A 22,301-nucleotide genomic window follows, 5' to 3' on the forward strand; every position below is an offset into this window, starting at 1 on the left:
CATCCCAGCCAGGAAAAGGGCAGATGGGGGGCAGCCATGGGGCTGACATAGGATCCTGCATTGTGGGCAGGTGGGGGAAGCTGTGAGAGTGTCTGGATAGTACTGACAGAGTGTGCTGGTTTAAAAGTTAACCAGCAGGGGAAATGAACTCAACTTAAAAGAGAGATTATAAGTCAGAATAACAATTTATTAAAATAATACAATAAGTACGATTATACAGAGAGACAATTGGTTTTAACCCACAAAACCCAAATGTATAACCCAGCACCCTGGGGCATGAACAAAGTGGTGTTTCTTGGCCCCCTCCCGAGTCCAAAGTGAAGGGAGAGGGGAAAAACCTGCTGGTGGGAGAGTTGTTGCAGTCTGGTCAAAAAGTGGTGATTGCAGTCCAGTTGAGGGTGGTGGTCTCAGTCTGGTTGAGAGTGGTGAGCTGCAGTCTGGTTGAGAGCGGTGAGCTGCAGTCTTCCTCTGGATCCCACGAGTGGTAAAAAGGTTCCAAAATCCCAAGTTTATATATTCTCCAGTTCAGGCAGGAATGCTCAGTCCTTCCCTCAGAGTGGGGAATTCCATAAAAGGGCATGGGGACAGGAACATCTTCCTATCTCGCAGGCCTCTTAACGCCTAGTTTATAGCCTGAGGAGTCAGGCTGCTCTGGGCAGAGGGTGTAAATGCTCTGTTGATAACAGTTTCTGGGAAATGGCATGGAAGGCTATAGAATACACAGGTTTGGGTTACACCCATCCAGTGATGAATTGGTCCCAGCTCTTCTAACTAGGACACAGAGCTGATGGGGCCCTCCAGACCGTAACACTCTGATACCATCAGAAAAGCTTGTCTACAGTTCAGCTACTTGTTTTTTCTCTTTTAGTAAACAACTCTTAGGAGCACAGAAATTACAGAAGTCTCACTGCACTGTGCAAAGCTGTAACTGATAAAAGGTCATGGTGTTCAGCACTGGAGCTGAATACAGCTTTCAGATGGCAGATGTTGATTTCATAAACTTTACCTACACTGTTTCTTGGCTGGCACTGTACTCCTTTTTCTGACTCCTAAAAGAAAAGCCCCTTGCTTAAACCTTACTTGGACATCTCCTTCCCCATATCACACCTATAAGGATATATAATTCATTTCCTTCCTGTCTAGAAAAAAGGAAATGGTAAATACAGGTTTTTACTCTCCAGAGAAATGGATTGCAGAATCTATCCTGCACTGAAGATGCCTATGCCATGATGCCTCAGAGCTCATAGAGCAGATCTAACAGCCCCTCAACCATCCTGCTTTGCAGAAAACATGGCAGGAGACTCTTCAGAGGTATCACCAGGTTGCTTCCATTTCCACCAACACACGGACCTATTGAAGTACCAGTGTACATTGACAATGTCCATTCCTGTCAATGGTGGGAAAAAAAAAAGTGGTTTTCCCCCTGGAGTTAAAAAAATGGTAACCGCCAAGGGGGTGGTGTCTTGATGTTGACCCAATCAGCACCCCTGCAAAATTTAAACATATCACACCAGACCGGAAAAGAAGGATGATGATGTAGTTGGAGAAGAAGTGGCCATGTTTTAGGCCATGAGGGGAGAAGAGGCAGGAGCCCCGCTGGGGGCTAGGCCCCCTCAGCCCCAGCTGAGGGGCTGCAGAAACTCGGAAGCAGTGTTAAACTGCACCGAGTTCTGTGGCTAGAAAGCTGGAGGAGTTTCTCTGCTGTGAGTGGGCAGCAGAAGACAGAAAAAGTGGCGGCAGAGGCAGCGCTGAGTGGAAGGCTATGGCTGAAAGCCAAGAAGATAAGAAACAAGCAGCAAAGACGGCATGCAACTAAGCAGAGAGACACAGAGATGTCTGATGGAGAGAGAGAGAGAGCCAGCAACAGAGCAGAGAAAGCTCAACAAAGACAGTTTTGGGGTAAGAACTTGATCAAATCCCCCAAAACCTCTTTGAGATCTCTCCTAGGAGGAGGGGGGTGGAATCCTACTTGAGGAGAGTCTTGGAATGCAGCAGCACCGGAGAGAGGAGCTGAGAAGCTCAAGACATCCTGGAAGCTGGACCGAGACGGTAGGATGGAATGCGGAGGAGGTGGCCTTGCCCCCCCTGCTGCTGCTGCCAGGCTGGCAGCTTGAGACAGAGCACAGGAGCTCTGGTAGAACGCTTAAGGCAAAGACTGAACTGAAAGCTGCCCTAAACGTTCTGACTCAGGGGGAACTTAAATTCCCTGAGGAAAGGGAGTGTCACGAAGATCTCTGCACTTCATGATATGACGTGGTGAGGCGAACCTTTGTCCCCCCTATCGCAGTCCACAGGAGAGAGACCTTCGATTGGAGTTGAAGGGCTGAGAGGGGTGAGAGGAGACCCCCTTGTGTGTAATGGAGAGAGAGATCCAGCTACAACTCCAGCTACGACTGCTGCATGCAGAAGAGAGACACTGCTGCCCTGAACATAGAAAGGATCTTTCCTTCTTCACTTCTGGATTTTTATTGGAAGAAGAGGAGATTTGATCCAATGTAAACACTGCTTTATCATAGGAGAGATAGTTAGGATTGTGTATATGATGTATTATAATATTTATTTGTGTAATGATTGTAATATAATTCCCTTTCCCCCATATTGAGTCTTGTGTTGTGTCTGGAAAACCCTCCTCGCACTGGGGTGAGTTGTGGGAGGGGAGCTTGGAGTTGGGAATTGGATTTTTGGGGGTCTCAAACCACGACATCCTTCTTAAACCACTCCCACAATATAACCTTTTCTTATTTGTACTACACTAAAGATCAGTCCTAAAGGCTGAGTACTACCACCTTTATGACTACACTGCAACCCACAGTAGATATCTATCTGAATCCAGAGATATGTGAATGGCATTTCTCATCCATTCAAGTATCTCAATTTAAAGCAAACCCAAAAGAAGTGGAGAGGAATGATTTCTGATCTAGCTCTTAAGCCAAAAGTCAAGTTAAAAGACTAATGGATTCACCAAGGAAATTATTCTCTCACAGAACAGAGCTTCTATGTACTTACAGTTAAGATGTTAAAAGGACAAATAGACTAACTTAATACAAACAGAATGAAAGGAAGTAAATGTTCCAAGAATATTTAACTCCACTGTCCATATTGACTGGATACATGCTTCTGAGTGACCATAAGATACAATCATTAATCCTTGGAAAAAACATGAGAACATGACATAACATCAAAGCAAAGGAAGCAGAATGCAATGTCTTGTGGGAAAATGTAGTAAAAATGCTCCCAAACATCAGAATAAAAAAATACTGGTCCTGCTTGCATACACTGATGTGAAGTGGGAATAAGTCTGTCAGGACAGTGGTAATTATTAGCAGGCTGTTATACATATGTTTTGAATTACTAGAAATGGGCTGTTATTAGGTTCACAGAGTTCACTTATACCTTAGTATTAGAAACATAGGACAATGTAATAGGAACCAGCAAGGACTGCTATTGTGTCAGCTAGAGATGAATGGGAAGAAGATAAGGTTTGAACTTTACAAAATTATACTATCCCTATTAAACTTTTGATGAGAAATGGTAATTTTGGCCTGGCAAGTTCCTCAATTGATCATTAAATACTCAAAATTACAGATGGTTTTATCTATGTCCCAATTTACCCAAATCCTTGGTTTCAGGGGAATTTGATATGTATGACTTTGTCTTTTGGTTTATTTTGGTATAATCTGCAGCACTTTAACCCTTGTATATGCAATAGTTCTAAAAGAGTGACCTTTCAAATTAAAGAGGTCTCTGGTCTCCGTGTATCTACACTCCAGAATTTCATCACAGAACTCCCACTGAAGTCCAGGTTCCCACAGTGAACTCTAGCTGAAGTTCAAGTCAGTCAGTTTTTAGATCCAAAAACATCCTCACCGACCAGGTGTACAAAACCCCCACATATTTGCAGAATCTTAGGGCCCAGGATTTAAATAATACTCCACAGAAAGTTCTCTTTTGTTCTTTCTTCCATGAAAACTTATCTTCCTCTCAGCATCCCCGGGATGCTGCAGCAGATGAGAGAAGAGTAACATGGATTAGGTCAGTATTCTTATAATAGTGTCCCTGATTCTGCTGCTTTCATGTAATAAACTGAGTAAGAACACAATTAAATCCTCTAAACATCTTACATTTCATTTGGTCTTTGACCAGTTACCCCTCTGTTGAGATTAATATCTTTACTAATGTTTATCTTTCAGAAAAACAGCCAGTTTTAAACACCCTTAGTTTGGTTTTGTTCAGTCTCCAGCTGAGAGTCCTTCTCTTCTCTCCATCCAAAGGGAAACAGTATTTTCCCCTTTTGAAGGTGATAGCACATTGACATTGGAGTATCTCATAATGACTATTTTGGCAAATGCTTTGGCTTCCAGTCTCTCATCAGGAGGTCCTTTTCCCTATCACTCTTTGCTCCAGCCTCTGCAGTCTCACCTTTTTGAATGTAAATATGTCAGAGTCCTGACTAATGTTGATTGTGTTACTGCAAGATAACAGATTTTAATGCAACAAGATGACGATTGTAATCATTTAATGGACTGATATCCACAATAAAAGTACATATCATGAAATATACCCAATAATTCTTGCACTGGACCACAAGTTTCTTCTTAGTAATATATCCCAGTTAGAGGTTTTCATTCATGAAACATCTGCCATATATTTTGCTGAGCTGTTCCAACACTTTCTTAGGATCTTTGGCTCACATTTTGTTAGGCTCCAAACAGTGTCTGACCACTACTTTGAAAAAACGTCCATCTTCATCTCTGAGCTGCTTGACATTGTAATTCTACGTTCAAGATGCAACCTCACATTTCATTTTAGAAATATCATGTAATTCTTCATCAGTGATGATAATATTGAAGACCATAAGTGAACACAAAATAGAGAAAGAAGATATAGTGCACTCTAATATGTTTATTGTTGATGGAAGCATCACTGAAGGAAAAACAATTTTCGTTCATGTATATACTTAGTATTATATAAAACCATAAGGCTAGGCAAAAGCCATTTTTTTGCCTCACATTTAGACCAAAGCTCTGTAGCTCATTTTGCAGAGAACAGAATGTTTCTTTATAACAGGAAGGTAAAAATTATTTCCTTTTTTTTTTTAAGCTGCAAATGATGGCACATGCTTTTTTAAGGTATTTTTAAATGAAAAAAGTCTGAGATTTGGAGATATAAGTGCATATTTCTTAATTTAGTGAGTCAGTGTCAAGCCAAGGGAGCTGTCAGTATATTGTGGAAATACTCCTGCACAACAGAAGTGAATGGAAACTGAGTTCTATTTACATGCATGGAGGATCAGATGCTTTGTGTAAAATCAAGACAGTGATTGCTATCCCAGAACAATGAGGAAAAGAAAGATCTGAAAGTAGAGGCTGGCAACCTAACCATTCTGGTACTTTGACATCAATACATCAACTAGAAAAAAAAGTTATACCAGCTTATTGAAAAAAACCCATCAGCTAAAGCCCTGATGCAAGAAGAATTAATTTAAATTCATTATTTAAGCACATTCTTAGTTTGAAACATAGGCCAGAAGCTCTGTAGGCTCTGATAGGATTTAACCAGATACTTAAGGGCCACTTAAAACCCAGGTTGGAATAAAGTTATGACTCAGAATAAACATTTTAAAGAAAAGTCTTGGCTCCAAAAATAGCTTAAGAGTCACACTGCCTTGACTATGGCAATCAGAAAGGTAATGGGAGATTTCAAATTATTAGTCTTAAAGACAGAAATGTTTAGCTAAACCACAGACTACAATAAATACGGACTGAAACATGAGACAGATGTCGTAAAAAGAGAGCTTTGAAAAGATTTCACGGACATGTTCTCCATCAGACTCAAAACAGTCTTCTTCTCCAGCTGTACTTATCTTGTGAGTTTCCCCGCATATACAAACAAGCAAGATTCTTGGAAAGACAGTATATGGGATATTTCTAGACTTTGGCTTCTTGCTCCATTGCTAACAAGAGAGGAGGTATTTACAAAAGTAGGTTTTATCCCATGGAAGAGGGAGCTGCAGAGCTGAAGCACTGGCAGGCTGTGGACAAACAGCTCAGGAGGTCAGGCTAGAGGGTGTGTGGACACAGTCTGTGGGATTTTTGGACTCAGGAGGTGGAGGTAATAGAAGGAACTGCCTTGAGATGCAGCAGCAAGCAGAGCTTTGGAGGTGTGGTTTATAACAGCAAGGGAAGGCACTGGCTCTGATTTTAACAGTTAACTATCCCAATCCTTCCAACACTGTGCATCCTCTGTCAAAACATATGTATTCGCTTTATTATGTCCCAAGACATACTTCTGTTCTAAGGCTTGACACCCACTTACATGGATGCATTTACTTTTGTAACGCTCCAGCCATGAAGCAAGACATTAAAAAGGGCATTAAATATTGCAATTAAGGGGTTATTGACTCTACTAGAAGATCCCTTTTACACTGCTGCTGTGGTTTAGGGATGGTCCCCTATTCAGCACCACCACTGAGACTCTCTCAAATCAGTCACTGCTTGCTTACTCCCCACTTCCCCTTCTCACTCTGGGGGTAGATTTGAGAATTAGAGACACGAAAGGCAAAGATCACGGGTTGAGATAGGAACAATTTACTGGAAACAGCCATGATATAAGAAAACTAACAGTAAGAGCAACAATATTAATACTAAAAGGTATAAGACGAAGAAAAGATTTAGATGGAAAGCCTGCAACAAATACCCACCAGCCTTTCCCAACCAGGCTTCCCCCTACTGGAATGAATGCCCTTCTTCTCAGAAGTGAGAGTCCCTTTGCCCCATCCCAGCAATGACATGAGGTGGTATTGAATAACACTAGGTTCTTGCCATGCCCTTTCACACTGATCAGGGCTGAAACCAGGACAACTGCAAATCTCTGTTAAAGACTTTCCTATAAACACCAGTCAGGCTCATACTTTGAGGAAATAGGATTGACCTGCTAAAACTTACAGATGTTATAGTCAACCAATTTCAAATCACTACAGTATAGCTGCATGCCATTACTATACCATCTATGCAGTCTGTCTCTCATCCTATTTTTAAATGAAGTGTTAGATACATATCCTTCCCCTCCTATGAAACTTTCCATTTAAGAATGGAGATGATGTTGAACCTCTTATTAGAATCAAGGTTAAGATTCAATTTCCTCTGGAGCATTTTAGATGGCTTCATAATAGGGGAATACTTTGATCTTGGAATTGGATGAGACTATAATTTCACGGAAACAAAGGAAAAAAATTGGCATTAGAAATTCATGAGTCATTTCTATGATCTTTACAGCTGTGCTTTGCACCATGGCACTAAATAATAATCATTGAAATGAAATATGTACGTGTTGCTTAATATTTTCTTACTGTTATCCATTAAAATAGTAGTTTTTATTTTATTTGGCCAATTGTCTTGACATAAAATATTTCTATGGGTTGGCTTTCAGTTATTGGGTGTTGTGATTTAATCCCAGCCAGAAGCTAAGTGCCACGCTGCCACTTGCTCACTCCCACTCCCCACAGTGAAAATGAGAATCAGAAAAAAAAAATAAAACTCGTGGGTTGTGATAAAAACAGTTTAATAATTGAAACAAGAACAGCAACAAAATACAACAGCAATAACAATGAAAAGGAGAGAGGAATAAAACCCAAGAAAGACAAGTAATGTGCAACACAATTGCTTGCCACCCACTGACCAATCCCTAGCCTGTTCCTGAGCAGTGATCGGCCCCTCCAGTCCAACTCACCTCAGTTTATATACTGAACATGGTGTACTATGGTATGGAATAGCCCTTTAGCCAGCTTGGGTCAGCTGTCCTAAACACGCTTCTTCCCAGTTTCTTGTGCATCCGGTCTCTGGCAGAGGACTGGAAACTGAAAAATACTTGATTTAGAGTAAGCACTGCTTAGCAACAACTACAACATCAGTGTCTTATCAACATGATTCTCACACTAAATCCAAGACCCAGCACTATGCCAGCTACTAAGAAGAAATTTAACTCTATCCTAGCTGAAACCAGGACACTAAGTCATGCATTTAATTTTAAAATAATACAAAGATTCATCTGACTTTCCTTTTTAGAAACATGATGCATTTTCCCCCATTGCCTTGCATTTCTAAATATTCATCTTCCACCATTATGATTAAACTGTTACTGTATGTATCTGGAGATTTTCATAATTTCATTGTTTCAGGCCTTTAACAGTCGTGTGCAACTCACTCTCTAGCTAAACCAACTTCACTTTATTGTATGCTGGTCTCACAAGGGCTCTTATACTGCTTTGCACCTGTAGTGCATCTGTTCACTTCCTAATGATATGTCAGTTAAAGCAAATTAATACCCTTGTGTATGGTTTGTCCTCTTTGTCTTCCCAAGAAATATTCTGTTGGAAGAAGTCTCTTTCTGTCATGATGCTCTGCTCAATTTTTTGTTTGACTCCTTGGCTTTTCATCTTCCAAGGTGAATGTTATTTTGGGTGGGATTCACATCACTTAAATTCAGGCTTACAACACAGGTATCTAGATGAGAGATAGTAAGCCAAGGCTCCTTTAGTAGGCTGTGACAAAAGCATATATCTTAGGGACACAAATAATCCTACCTGTACTACGTACCTATACATTATTTTACCTAAAGATTTCATTGACCATTGTCTCTATTGACTAGAAGTGTGACCAATTCAGTAGCAGACACTTACAGATATTTGTACTGCCTAAGAATCCACTCTTTGGTATATATGGAGAAGACACGCTTAGAAAAAATACCCAAAGCAGGAACAAGAATGCAATTTACCATAGTTGCTAATATCAAAGATGATCTTTTTGACAGCATTGAGCAGGTTCCTGAGGGGCATGTTTTTCTCTCCTGCCTAGAAAAGGTTTTGTGCTATGAATGTTTTTCTCATTGTGCCACAGGGATGAAGTTTTTGATTCCAATCTTTTCCTTTCATCAGGTGATTTTTGGAGGAGCTGGCCTAAGTCCACTGAGCCTCTTGAAGGTACTGCCAAGGCCCTCAGTCTAACCCGCTGTTCCCTAAAAATTATATGTATAGAGCAGGAAAGGGATCCATGTGCTCACAGAGTCTCGTCTTGAAGAAGAAAAATGCTTTTGCTTTGCAAGGTTCCCTGTGGGCTGATGGATTTGTAAGAACAAGGATCAGTGAACATCTATTTGTAGCTGACATTCCTCACTTGTTAGTATAGGTTCTGATTTTGTGTAATTGCTAGTTTGCATTATTAGTAGCTATCTCAATTTTCCCCACAGGGATCTGATTATTTTGCTGCCTTTCACATGTGCTTTTTCTATACCGCAGCTTGAGTTGACAGAAATATTCTGTAAAGATGGCAGGGCCAAACTCTACTCTTTCCTACTCTGCTGCACTCCTTGTGGGGGATTGCTACTATATCAACTTGTTGCCAACATCAAGAAATACCTCCAACGTGCATGACGTGCTCTGAATGTCCAATCTATTAAAGTGGAAAAAATAGAGGTAGGAAGGATAAGAGGAAGAATGATAACAAAATTTGACAGTATGTAATGGGCCATGGTAGCTGTTCTTAAATGTGGATATAAAAACTTTTTTTTCTGTGTGCTGTAGCATGAGTCAAACAGGGGTAAATACAGCGTTTTATATAACTGACATTCAGCAATCTCCAGGAAATATTTGTTTGTTTCTAAAAAAGGTAACACATTAGGTGACACATGCACTTTTGGAAAGTACTTCTGACATCAAAAGTACAGAGCAGCAATTTAACAAGCTTGAATTAAGGCTTTCGGAGCTGGTGCAATTTTCTGACCTCTTGTTCTGGACAAAAGAAAAAAAAAATGGGTTTGTTGGTATTCAGTAACCAACAGTTACCACCCAGAGTACCATGTCTGAAGCTTATTCAGCACCCAAGGTAAGCTGCACCCAAAAGCAAAGATGATCAGTTATCTTTATGGCTATTAAAAAAATCTGAGAAATAGCCTCAAATTTCTCCTTGCCCTGCAAAGGGCTGTACTCTTTGTGATCTTTAGGTTGTGCTGGCAAAACTGCAAACTACTGGGTGACTCAGCCTGGCTTCAGCTGGAAACTTCACAAGAACCAACTTCTTTCCTCTTGAGGATACTACTGTATGGCTAGAAAAATAGAAAGTATGGTCTTTCCAGTGGTATTTTGGCACTACTGTATGTAGTCTCAGCTGCAAGTCGCAAGACAACAAGCCACCGGAAATGAAAATTAAAAAGAAAAAAAAAAAGCACAAAGTTATAGAAGCTTTCTCAAACCTCAGGAAAGGATTTGGTTAAATTTAAACCATTGTTTTGGTAATTTTTTACCTTGTCTATTCTCTGCTCTCTGCTTGTTATATCTTTGCATGGAGTGGACGTATGGCTGTGGCTGGAAAGATCTTTTGATGAAGTTTCTTGCCAAAACAAACTGCTTTGCTGAGGCTGATAGGCTTTACAGAAAAGTGACCATGTTGACTTGAGAGAGAGAAGGAGGTTTCTAAGATTGGAGGAAAAGAGAAAGAGAGAGAGCAGACAGAAATGTGATCTTTTTTTGATCCAAAAATGTATTTTTCCATTTAAATACACTCTGACAAAGTGCTTGGAAGGTTTTGTTTTCATTCCAATAAGGAAAAATATCAATTTTGCAGCGTTCAAAGTTATCATGAAGTGAAACTGCTTTTCTCCAGCCAGCTCTAAATGCATCATTAATGGCCTTAGTTTTGATCTCACTGCACAGGTGCAAAGTTGGCAAGACTCCACAGTCATTAGCAAGTTACCCCAGGCTAACACCTGGCTGAAATGAGGATAAAGCCACTGCCCTCAGACTTTCTCCAATGCATGGCATGTGTTAGAGCATACAGGGCCTCCCTCTTGTTTGCAATGCAGAAACCAAGTATATACTGTATACTACACCTCCTAACCTGTACCTAAAATTTAGGTGTATAAGTAACTTGTGCCCTGAAAGAGAGTGTCAAATTTCCCATATAATCGGCGGAGAGAAGTAAGTGTTTGTGAATGCTTCCAGAGGGCCTTTCCAGTGTCTGCTTCTGCCTGGAAATTTTGCAGGCTTTCAGACTCTTTCCATTGACCTGTGAGAGAATTCAGACAGTAAACTTCAGAATAACTGCTTCACTTGGGTGCCTAAAATTTCTTCAGAATCAATTCTTACTTTCAGTAAAGTGGACTACCTCTTCTGTGAATCTGAGGAGAGCAGCACCTTTGCACGATACATCCATTATTAACACTGCCATTAAAAGCATCACTGAAGTAAACAGCACAAAAGCAGTGTAAAATGATCCAATTCCAAAGCCTCCTTAGCTGCAGAAGTTTGTTTAAGCACTGGACCTTTTTCAAAGCTTCTGTAACTCATGATATCATGCCAATGTTCATACCTCTGCCTAGTGTGGATTTATGTCATTATGAGAGGACATCGAGTTTAGCATAATGCTAAAAAAGTCTCTGTAGCTTGCAAATGTGTGTCCTTGATATTGGCTGATGAACAATTAAATCTTCCACAACACGAATAAAGAAAAGAGAAATCCATAAAACCAGAGGAACAACAATTCCATGTCCTGTATGGGTTTTTTGATCCAAGGAAGCTCCATTCTCAGAAGGACCAGTAGACCAAATAATCAACAGCCATCTCCTAAAGTATATTGCTTCTTGAAGATCACAAATCTTTCAGGATTATTTACACAGTGAAGAAAAAAAAAAAGACTGCTATAAAGAGGATGTTTTCATATTGAAAAATGTGAAAAATCCTTTTATTTCACTTTTACCTGTAAACCTAGTCCACCTGGTGCACCATAACTGCATATTTCTTTCTGTCTTCCAGTAGCCTGGCCTATTGAGTAATGGCCCACAGTGCACCATCTGGTTGGCCTGACAGGTGGTGCTTGTAAGAGATATCCTGTATCAGCCAATAATGGTGAGTTCTCCATTACTGTTTCATCACCACTTGTCATAAAAAATTTTCCTCTTTTACCAATATCATACAACTTCATCCAACCTCTTCCAGCAGAACCACCTTATCTATAAATAAAGATGCACAGAGTCTTCATAGTCTTTGAATATTACTTGCTAGATAAATTTTTTCCCCCTCATCATCTAGGTTTTGGTCAGAATTGTATTTAACCTGACAAAAATACTTTAAACCAAAGCTAATTTAAAAAAGTTACGTGTAACTCTGTCAACCTGCGTTACACAAACAACAACTGCATATTGAAACTGAATTAAGAAGACAAGCAGTAATATTACCTAAGTACTCGCTCCTTAATACCATCTTTCTTGAGTCCTAACGGCAATTCAAACTATTATAAAATTTTGCAAAGCATACCAGAAAGGGAATAAATTAAATCTCTATCAGCAGTCTTCATTTCTGTGGTTTGTGAGTTCTGAATGTTTGATTTTGCAACGTTCACAGATTTATTTGATGGGGTTTTTTTTAAATTTTTTTACAGGACGATAACCTCTCCAGTTTCCCATTCACAATACATAACAGCAACCTGAGTCTGCAGCTCCGCCACCCCTTTGACCCCTGATGCTGAGCTAACACCAACAGTTTCAAGAACCTGTTCTCCTCTGCGGCAGGTTGTAGGTTTTCTTACCAGGGCAGATGGTTAAGTCCTGCTATCTGAAGCATCTGCACAGGCACCAGTTTAAAGTGTGCCATGGTTCTAAAACAGCCTTTCTGCCTCTCACAGGTTGTCTCTGCTCCCTGGTCTTCCCTACTCCCTTTGCTTCCCCTCACATGCCCACAGTAGCTGCCACTTCTCTTCCTGTGGAGCTTCACTGCACAGCCCCAGCAGTAGCAAACAGGTGGATTCCTGGGCCAGGAATTTTGCCTTATGCTTTCTCCTTTTGATATTCTTGTTGCTACTGAAAACAGAAGCATGTAAATATGTAAATATGCAAATATATACCCACCAAGGGTACGTAGAAAGTAATTTTGCTACTTGATATTCTGCCGGAGAGGAATTTGAAGTGTGGTCCTACCAGGTTCTGTAATGTTTAGTCTATCTGATATTTTTGTTAATGATTTGGATAATGGAAAGGAGAGAAAATGTGTAGAATTTGCAGACGATGTCAAGCTGGAGGGACCTGAAAGCTTTTAAGGGGGTAGGATAAGAATTGAAACTGACCTTGATAAATTGGAGGCATTGTCTAAAATTAACCACATAAAATTCAGTGAAGACAAATATATTGCCCTATATTTACAAAGAAGAAGTGAAGTGCTAGTAAAACTAGGAGAAAAGGAGCAGGAAGCAACACTGAGAGAGAAGTTAGAGTGCAGGACAAATCAAATAAGCATATACGAATTTATGCTGATACAAAAAAAAAAAGGTCATTTAATTCCATGTGATATTGGAAGGAATGTTGTATATGAAGTAGAAGGGGTAATTATCCTGTGTTACTGCTATTGTGTCCAGTTTGGGGCACTGTGCAGTAAAAAAGACCCATGATGATACATTGGAAAGCAGCCAGAGTGGGAGCAATGAGAATGATAAGAGGTTTAGAAAACTGGAACTATGAGAAAAGGCTGAAGGAATGGGATTTGTTTAGTCTAGAAATGAGAAGACTGAGCAGGGACATGATAATGGTCTTCCAATACATAAAAGGTTATTCTGAAGAGGACAGTAATCAGTTGTTCTTTATGTCCACTCTCTGTTGTACAAGAAGAATTTAGCTCACTTTACAGCAAGGCAGATTTTATCCAGATATTAGGAAAACGCCTTTCACTTTAACAAGAGTTAAGTACTAGGACAGTCTACTTTCAGAGGCTGTAGAATAGCAGCAGAGGCTTTTAACTGAAGGTTAAGCAAACATCTGTGACCTTGTGATTTGCAGGGGTTCCAAAGTGAGCCAAATTTGAAGAGAGTTTCTCAGGGATAGTACAAGGCACACCCCTGGAAGCAGTGCCTGTTTCCTGATCAAGCCCTGATCTCTGGTGCAAAGCAGGCATATTGTCAGTGGAACCATTTGACTCTTTTCATGCAAACTATTTTCACATCAGCTTTTTCCCCTAGACTTGTTCTAAGAAGCAGTGAAACACTTCAGATGAAATTTATTCAGAAAAAGATTCCATCCATCCCATGCAAACAACTGAGTAATTTCAGTTTAAATAGTTAATATGGCAAATTATATGCAACCAAAACCAGGATCTTAAAATACAGAAGGTTAGGAAACCTTAATTATATGTGGTGTTACCAAGCTCCACACATAATTTTTATTACAGTATCAACCCGAAGATCTGGCCAAGGTCACTATCCTGAGAATGCGGTGAAGGACCGAGATGAAGGATATTAAAAGAGTTACATAAGCTATTAACAGTTAATAAAATCACAGATTTTTGTCTTTAGCTTGGTAGACTATTCTGTCTCTTGACATGACCCGTCCTTTCTTCTGGAAATGGGCTTAGTTCATAAGCTTAGTTCAAAAGTCTTATATTTTTATTAATTTTCTTACATGCTTTTCTTTGCCTCTTGATCCTGCTAGATCAATATGAAATTTTAAACATTCTTTTTACAAATTTAGGATCCAGAAATATCTCTTTGAAATTAAAAAAAAAAAAAAGGAAAAGGGGAAAAAGAATGAAACCTGAGACCTTCAACCAAGCATCTGCTCTAGGGAGTTACGACTTCAAGCAAAATACTGTGAGACTCATAATAATAGTGTGAGAGCTGGCAATCCTACTTTAGGGTATAATTTCTATTTATTCTAAACCCTCCTTTTTGCTAGCGAAGTGGTCACACTGTAAAGAAGACTAGACCCCTAATATTAGGAGTAGTCCACGTGTAGGGTCACAGTTAAAGCTCCATTCCCAAGCAAAAGAATGGTTACAGTCATTCAAAAAATTACGTAGGATCTTTCTTAAGATATTGGGGGGCTGTAATTAGGGAAAACATATCTTTGTACACTAGAGAAAGAAAAAATGTGTAATTGTTCAACACTGTAAATTAAAAGGCTGAAATAAGACAAGGGAGTATTAGAAAGATGTTGATTAAAGAGCAGAAAGAACTTGAATACATGGGGTATGCTTCCTTTTGTATGTTTGAACTCCGGCCATGAAAAGCCAGTTAGCGTTGGAGGCTTGTTAGAACTTGTATCGCAGAAAGGCAGTAAACAAGAGTAAGTGGATTTCCATGTGGAGAGACTGGCTATGATGCAGCAGGTGCACACCTGAGCAGGGAACTGCACCCTTCCAGCATGGAGCTGGGCATGGCAGCAAGGTCCCTTGCAAGGGACTAACACCTGTCACTGACTTCTGCAGCCTTTTGTTTAGGCCCTAGCAAGGTTGTTTGCTACTTTGCAAGGGAAGTGTTGTCAGGCAAAATACGGCCTTTGCTTTTTATGCATGTTCTGCCCAACATAAAGGAACACAGTACCAGGCAGCATACAATGTATTTCACCACAAAAGCTTCTGTTCAAACATCATGCCAAAATTTTGCTCTAAGCATTGCAGAGGCGGTTGCTCTGCCAAGCCACTCCCTTCCTCTTATATTCCTTTGTTATCAAGTCATCTCCTGAATGAAGGTGTGAAATGAACTTAAATTTGTTTTCTTGCCATGTTTGCAAAATATCCCTTGAAGATTTAGAGCATTTTTTTCCACTTAAAGTTATGCTTAGCATGCTTAGAGGTACAATCCATCATCAAAACTCACAGCCACGTGTCTCTGTAGTTACAAAGTAGGATGAGTTCTAGGAAATCCAGCCTCCATCTGAAGGATACTTCTACAGCCAACAGTCTTGAAGCAGAAGGTCCCTGCCCTGCCACATAACCCATCCCAGGGGAATCAAAGGGCATGAAATCAAGTCATTTTGGAGTTTGATTCACCCTGGACTCCAAGGCGTTTTATGCAATCTTCTTCTAGAACTCAAGTATCTAACAAGGCAATGCAGAAGAATCAGGCAAGTATATGATATTTTGATCTCAGTCTGAGTAGGACAGTCAGTTCTCCAACTATGAGCAAAGGAGTTTTCTTCAGCTAGAAAGCTTTGCCTCTCCCACAGAGTCAGGTTTTGGGGTGGGATGAGGCCCCATATCTATCATATATCTAAGTAGAGTGCCCCAAATGGGATTCTACATAAATCAAATTGCTGCTAAAATTTTCAACATAATGGTTATCTTTTCTCGGTAAGTAATTTTTTATCTTTTATTCATAAGCAGACCTGGAAGTTTGCGGGATTTCATACCACTCCTCTGGAATTCTCTCTCAAGTCAGTGTTGTGCCTCATCTTCATACTGATGCTGTGGGATTTGATACATTTGATGGGGAATTGTGTCTAATTCTTGACAGTGTGCAGCGGTATTTTACTTTTAAGGCCATATATCTTTAGTTCTATCTTAATGTTGTCTAAGATTTATCAGCTATTTGCATCATAACAAATTACCTTTTGATAGGAGAAGAAATTTTTTTGGAAGCACCTGTTCCTCCTATTACAACACACCATGTTTTCATGCTAGCAACAAAAGTCACCTCATAACCCACCCTTGCACTTGCATGTCAGTTGTGTAAGACTTTAGCTTAGGACATCTTGTATTGGGCGTTCTGTTCTGAATGTAATTCAGTACAACTCCCTGAACATTTTGTAGCTATGAATCTTTTCTTATGTAAAATAACATCATGGCAAGACTATATTGCAAACTATTTCCAAGCTATCCCTGCAGGGTTGGTAAAATCTGCTGATGTCCATTGAGATTCTCTAGTGCTTGGAGGTCACATCTGCCTTCTCTCTCAACGAGCCACTTTATATATTAAATGTTGTGTTTAGAAAATGACCTTCAATAATGCAGAAGAAATCTACTGCGAAATCATGGGCACCTTTTGGTTTAAAGGAAATTTTCTGGATTTGATCATGACCTACAGAAAAAGTAGAGTGCCTTTTTCACCCTATCCTTCTTGAGCAAAATTTCCTTCCTTTTTCTCCAGCTCATAGACAGAAATCTAAATTATAAGAATCACCTTCCAAATTCCAGTAGAATATCTATATATAGCAAGAGAGTTGACTTATATTTGGAAAAAAATTGTATAAGGGAAATCAAATACCGTAAATTTACATATATTAGTGTGGCAGTTTGAGCCACATTAGAAATCCAAAAAATCCAATTTTCAGGCTTCTCCACCCCCTCCCACAATTTATGCCAACACCAAAGAGAAACTTTCAGGCCAGAGGCTTCTAAAGGAGAAGGGGGAAGTATATACATTTATTTACACAAATAAATACTATGCAAGCTAAAGACAACTATATATATATTACATTTCTATCAACCAGTCCTTTCAAGCCCCTCCTTTAAGTTTAGTCCAGGAAAGAGCCTTTTCAAGGCTGGAAAGTAACCAGTCCCTCTGTGGGAGTGTTCTGGGCCTGAACGCTCCCCCTCACCAAGTTCCAGTTGTTTGTTGCAGTCTCTCCTCCTCATGAAGTCCGAGAAGATAGCTTTGAGTCCTTGCTCTCCTGCCGCTGTGTGATCTCTCTCTCTCTCATACCTCGATTTGTAGGCTGCTGCAGTGTAGTTCTGCTTATCAAGTGTCCACGTCCTGGCATGTGGATTTCTCCTCGGGTTTTTGGTTGTCCTGCATGGCAGAGACATCCTCCAGGCCCCTTTCTCTCTCTCTGGGGGGTCCGTCTCCAATTTCGCTTGGGACTCCTCTCCCGAGCGCCTGGCCTACCTCCACAGCCCGTCCACTTGGCTCAGCTTCAATGCTGAGCCTCTCCTCCACTTTCCAGTGGAGGGAAAGGAAAGCCCCCCTCCACAGCTTAGCTGTAGAAAAGGAGGGGGGAGAAGGCTTGGCTGCAAAAGCCTGCCTCTCTCCTCTTACCTCAGGTCAGGTGCTGTGAGTCTCTTCCCTCACTGCACACACTCAAAAATGCTGCCTCTAACTCTGCTCTGGCTTAGGCAGAGATGGGGGGGCCACAGGGCTCCCCTCTCCTCCCGGAGGGGGGGGAAGAAGGAGCCCAGCCACCCCCCGGCCTTCCACACCTACAAGCAGCAGACACCAACAGCCCAAGTGCCAACACAGAACTTGCCCACCACTTCCGGTGCTGTGAATATATGATTTTTGAGCAGAAGCGAACAGCACGAGTGGTGATTGGCTCTTCAGGGAACACTGCCCTGGCACCCAATCACCTCTGAGCCCCCCTCTCTCGAGGGGGGGCCAATCTCAAACCATAACAATTAGTCATTCAGTATCCTCAGAAACATCAAATGCTTAACCACCAGAAGCAAAAAATCAGAGCTTTGCCATGAGTTCACAGATTTATACAAATTGGTGTAGATTAACTGAACAGGGCTAACGCCACCTATAGACCAGGAGGTTCTAGCTTCTGCCTTCACTCCTTGAATTCTTTAGACAGAGTGTGTATGTCCGGGAACTCTGCTGTTAAACGGGAACATTGTTTCTTCCTGTTGGCTCCTTCAGAAGCCCTCAGACAAAGATCAGAGAATAGGGCTAGTGACAGGAAAAGGTACCTATTGAAGGAAGAGATGTGTAGCACCCACCGCAGAAAGAAAGTAGCTTCAGAGCCCATGCTGACTGATGACACATCCAGGCCATCTGGATTTGCTTACCTCTAAAATAATGGGCTTTCCATGACCTGGAGCAGTCAAAGATCTCTAATATGCAGAGTATTACAATGCCTTCATTTAGCCAAGCATATAACTGCTGTGCAAGTTTTGGACCTGTGCAGCATAAGCATCTTGCTTTTCTGGGCAAAAAAATGCAATATAGTAGAATATGAGAACTGAACAAGTTTAGCTGATAAGCTGTATATAAAATTAGCAGTGGAAGTGAAAAGAAGTTTCTTTATCTCTGTTTCACAAGCTCATGCCTTAAAAGCTCTCTCGTTTGTTGTTATACTGACCTCTTAAATAAAGTCTCCAAAGTGATTTTTCAGTGACTGCCATCTAGGAACACTACATGCAACACAGGATCTACCCTCGCCCCAGGTCTCTCTGAAATTAATGACTTATTTTCAGTTACTTTGCATACCCTCCCTCTAGTTTCCTTCTAGTGTGGGACTGGGGCTTAAAATTACTTTACTAATCAATAATGGGAATTAGCAACAATTGTGACCAAAAAAGACCTGATGTTGTACGACATACCTGGGTGAGGTGTTTCCTGCCTCATGCCTACAGCAAGTGTAAGACATGTAGAGAGGCTGAGGTAATGCTTGAATTCCTCTCCTCTCAGTACAACATCCTGGGAGAGCATCACGTAATAATATTATATTATTATATAACTATATAATATTATTATATTATTATATATAGATCTGTCAAAGCTGTGAATATTCCCTCCTCTACCAAGCTTACGGGAAATTTCTCTAACTAGGAACAAAAAAAGCAACTAACTCCTCCCCCCAAAAAATCCTGTTAACATGCTACCGTATTTCCCAGTGGCATTGCTGAGAAAGTATCAAGTTTTCCTTCTGCCTCCTCAAGGACTGGCTCTCCCTGCTCTCTCTCCTTGTATTCTGCGTTAATGAACATGCCCTTCTGTTTGACTCCCTCGTTAGAACCTTTCAACTCATCCGTCTGTCACTTGGCAGTAGCTTCGGGAGGGCTCTTCCCAGGGACATTTCGTGTTTATTCAAGTGTTGCTGTGCTGTGAGACTAGAGAAGCAGATCTGTTGCTACCAGCCAGATCTGTTTATTTCTCAACCCACAGCACTACATATTCCCTTAAAGAGGCAGGAATGCAGATATCACATTGAAAACAAGTCAGAGAACTGTTTTCCTTTCTCATATTCCCTTTGATTGCATGTGGACTTTCTATTCAGGTAATGAATTCAAACAGGGTTTGCAGAACCCTTGTGAAAACAGCTTCTCTTTTTCTCCATGCATTTGTGATTCATTTGCTTTTACCATAAGACTCTGACGAGCTTAAATGTATAGCAAGAAAGTACAAGTACATGGAGGGAGGTCAGCCCTTAGCCCTTTAATGGAGCCTTTAGGGACCTGATAGATCCACTGACCTCTGTTTGTAATGAGCTGGATGTGGTCCTCACCAATAGACTTCGCTGAGGTCCAGATGGAGTAGGAGGAGCTGTATGTGCGTAGTGTAGATATCATGGGGTTATCTTGGGATAGAACAGCTCTTTTGCCCATATGAATGATCCAAGGTAGGACATAGGGTTTTTGTTCCTCAGCCTGACTTGCCCTGTTTCCCTTGTGCTTGAAATGAAGCCTAGATTAGAAGCCACTTTGAAGTCAGGTGTTACTTCCTATCCTGACCGGGCAGGAGACAAAATGAGTAGATAGGTTAAGAAATTGCTTTGGAGTTCTCACTTCTTCAGGAGGCTCTGCAGGGGAGTGTACCCAATCCACCACTGGCTAAGCAGCAGCTGTGCTTGGGGGTATGCAAAGGCTGCCTTTGGCTACACTCCTGACTTGCTTTCTGTACTCCGCAAGGTAGGCATCTGTGTAGAAACACCTACTGAAGAGTAGTTCATGTGCTGTGACATGCTGAAACAGCAGTTCCTGCTCTCTCTGAGCCCACCAAAAAAAAGCTGTATGTGGAATAGCTCATGGTGGCAAATACAGGAAATTAAGATAATGCTTGACATTCAGAGCAACCTACAAGAATAACAAAAGGTTATAGGTCTCTACACACATACAGTCCTAGGTTAACACGGTAAGCATGCAACAGGATAACAACAGAACTACCAGCAAGAAAAATGGTAGAAGCTATAATAAAAAAATTCCTTCTATGAAAATCAATCTTTTAAAAGGTACACATGCTAAAAGATGCCAGAAACCATTTCATTAGCTTTGCAGGAAAACCTGCAAAAATTCATCATCATCATGGCTAGGCTTCATGAACGAAGATCCGGGAAGGGCTCTACCCATGCTTGCTGCAAGCACGCTGGTGGCTAAAAAGGCCAATACAAGATAGGCATGTCTGGTTGCAAAAGGCACAGCAGAAAGACTCCTTAGATGGTATATTCTGCAAGGCACGATTCTTTCTGCGTTGTCTTTTCTCCTCAAGGGTGATCCTGCGTGCTTTCTCAAAAGCATCAGCAGCGTTATAGATGGTGTGTCTCCAAACCTCCTGATTGGAGGCCAGAGTAGACCAGTTATGGTGGTCAATATGGCCAAGGCTGAGATGTTTCAGGGAGTCCTTGTATCTTTTCTTCGGGGCTCCTCTCTTGCAGCAGCCGGTGGCAAGTTCACCATAAAGCAGGATCTTAGGGAGGTGGTGGTCCTTCATCCTTGAGACGTGCCCTGCCCAACGCAGCTGTGTTCTCAGCAACATGGCCTCAATACTTGTGACTGCTGCTTGTTCAAGAACAGATGTATTGGTCACATAATCTGACCAGTGGATGTTTAGGATTGTACGGAGACAGCATTGATGGAATCGTTCTAGGAGACGCAGGTGATGGCGGTAGATGATCCATGATTCAGATCCATATAAGAGAGTGGACAGCACTATGGCTTTGTAAACACTGATCTTTGTACTTTTCTTCAGGTGTTTACTTCACCAAACTCTTTTATGAAGCTTTCCAAAGGCACTATATGCCTTTGCTAACCTGTTGTCTATCTCCCCGTCAATCTTACCATCCGAGGAGATGAGGCTGCTTAGGTAATTAAACTGCTGGACTGATTTGAGTTCTGACTGGCCAATGGTGATGTGGGGATGATGGGGGATTTCCTGAGGTGCAGGTTGATGGAGAACTTCTGTCTTCTTTAAACTGACTTCCAGCCCAAAGAGCTCAGCAGCATCTGCAAAGCAGGATGTTAAACGCTGCAGGGCTGCTTCTGTGTGGGCAACAAGGGCAGCGTCATCAGCATAAAGCAGCTCCCGGACAAGATGGTTTAAGGTCTTGGTGTGGGCCTTCAGTCACCTTAGGTTGAATAGGCTTCCATCAGTACGATATCGAATGTAGATACCATCCTGATCATCGAGGTCTACTGTGGCCCTTTGGAGCATCATGCTAAAAAAGACTGTGAATAGAGTAGGAGTGAGAACGCAACCTTGTTTCACACCATTCTTTATTAGAAAGGGCTCAGAAAGTGCATTGCCATATCTGACTTGGCCGTGCTGATCCTCGTGGAGTGAGATGATCATTTTAAGGAACTTGGGGGGACAACCTAAACGTTCCAAAATCTGCCACAGACCTTTTCTGCTCACAGTATCGAAAGCCTTGGTGAGGTTGACAAAGGTTACATAAAGACTTTTGTTCTGTTCCCTACACTTCTCTTGCAGTTGTCTGAGAACAAATACCATGTCTGTGGTGCTCCTGTTGGCTCTGAAACCACACTGACTTTCAGGTAGAATTTCTTCTGCTATGGCGGGTATTAGTCTGTTCAAGAGTATTCTTGCCAGGATTTTGCC

Source organism: Neopelma chrysocephalum, unplaced genomic scaffold (assembly GCF_003984885.1).
Source record: "Neopelma chrysocephalum unplaced genomic scaffold, ASM398488v2 Primary Assembly neopelma1_43, whole genome shotgun sequence".
Classification (NCBI taxonomy): Eukaryota; Metazoa; Chordata; class Aves; order Passeriformes; family Pipridae; genus Neopelma; species Neopelma chrysocephalum.